Source organism: Salvelinus sp. IW2-2015, linkage group LG20, assembly GCF_002910315.2.
Source record: "Salvelinus sp. IW2-2015 linkage group LG20, ASM291031v2, whole genome shotgun sequence".
In the NCBI taxonomy this organism is placed as follows: Eukaryota; Metazoa; Chordata; class Actinopteri; order Salmoniformes; family Salmonidae; genus Salvelinus; species Salvelinus sp. IW2-2015.
In genome coordinates this window covers 10,712,293-10,714,286 of record NC_036860.1, presented here as the reverse complement: position 1 = coordinate 10,714,286, position 1,994 = coordinate 10,712,293, and the positions used below count along the sequence as shown (strand labels likewise).

Sequence of the window (1,994 nt, the reverse complement as noted above, 5' to 3'; positions counted from 1 at the left end):
ACCTCAACGCTTGTGAATCCACTATGCGTCTGTTCTGTCTCATTCGGCGAATAATTGTTCTGATTACGTTATTGTGGAATGCATTTTCATGGCGGGGGTTGAAACAGAATTCGTAAAGAGCTCAAAGTACTGTGTTCTAACAGGCGAGCCCTGCTGAAACCCGTTTACTTATCCTCATTGAAGACAGTCCATTTAATATAGCTTACTACATTTTGAGAAGTTACATCTGACTGTGTTTTTAGGGCTTTCCTTTATCGATTATTGGCTATAGGCCAGCCGTCCACTCCCGGATAGCGCAGCATCTTAGGGCACTGCATCTCATTGCTAGAGGTGTCAATACAGACCCTGGTTCGATTCCAGGCTGTATCACTACTGACCATTGATTGGGAGTCCCATAGGGCGGCGCACAATTGGCCGAGCGTTGTCCGGGTTAAGAGTTTGGCCGGGTGTCAGCCGTCATGTAAATAAGAATTTGTTCTAACAACTGACTTGCCTAGTTAAATAAATGTAAAAAAATGTCCTGAGCATGTTTAACCCAAAATCTGAACTTTCACACACTGACAGACAGTGCATCACGATGCTACAGAATGAGCACACAGAGTAGCAATATTTGTAAAAGTATCTTTTTTTTTTTATGATTTACTTGACAGCAACACAGTATGCACGATTTTCAAATAAATATGTAAATAAATATATAACCTTGATAGATAAAATCATGAATGCTTATATTGCAGTTTGACATTGCACATTACTAATTGTAGAATGGTAGGCTATCAAAATCAAGTACAGTATGTAAATCAGTTCGACAAGTTCAATTCATGTTCTGTTGGCCCACAGCAAGTCTGTCAGAGTTTGTGTTCCAGAATGAACTGCAGGGTGTACAGGAGCTCTTTTCGAACCACTTCGCCACGGCACAGTAACTGAAATTCTGTGAAAATACAAATGAACTGTTTGGGAAATGTAGGCTAATATTCATAGAGATATTATCAAAACAGTGATTTCCATTATAGTGTATTTGCTTGTACCCTACTTTTTCTTTAAGGACAAGCTTGCGATGTTCCCAAAAATATGTCTCTAGCACCTTTGCCCTGACTAGATAATCACATGTATCCACGCTCCCCATCATCTGACACGAGAAGAAATTCATTCAAATGTCAACATACCACATTTAAACAGTTAAGCTATCTGTATTGGCCATAGGTAGGTATCACACATTTGCTCTCTTCAATCTGGCGGTATACAATATTCTGAAAATTCTCCAACTTCCGTTGGTCCACTTACAGTAGGCATGTCGTCAGCTCCAAACAATGTGTCGATGTTCTTCAATGTCTCATAAATAGCCTTAGCACCACTGCTGCTCAACTGAAACGGACAACACAATAATTTCTAAAAACATCAATGGCAGTTTAAGGTTTTCTACTTTCTAATCCTAACATTTGCGAATACTATTTCATGCTGTAAAGAACACTTGGAATATGCGCCCATGCACTTACCAGTGGCGCGCCGGAGGTTGTGAAGCAGTGGCTGGGAATGCCATGAAGCATTCTCCTGCAGACACTCCAAGGAAATTACCCCCTGAAAGCAATAGAAAACACTGAAGTCAGGTTGAGCTATTCAGTTAATAAACGTAGTTGGATAATACATCTCAAGTCAAAAGAAATTTAAAAATTTACCATGTCTCTCAGTAGGTTGTGGGTTACTCGCACCAGCTGTCCTTGTAGCTGGCAAGGCATGGGCATGGAGCAAACTTGCGCAAGGCAGAGGAAAGTGCTCATCCAAGTGATAGTCTTGAAGTGCCATTCTTGGGGTAGCTAGATGACCTGTAACAGAGTATCATTGGTTAGTTGAATATAATCCTGAAAATGATTCATTCGTTGAAACCTGAAGCAATGATCAAATGATATATTGACTCACCTGTTGCCAGGACAGTACACATTTCCTCCAGAGTCTGATTTGTTTTCTGATCCCATATCTGCGGCTTAACTTAAATTGTG

General features: G+C 40.5%; 1 pseudogene; it reads right to left on the bottom strand.

The window, feature by feature from the left end:
* Window positions 1-816: 816 nt before the first annotated feature.
* On the bottom strand, window positions 817-1,784 carry LOC139022661 (interferon alpha-4-like; annotated as a pseudogene).
* Window positions 1,785-1,994: the final 210 nt, after the last annotated feature.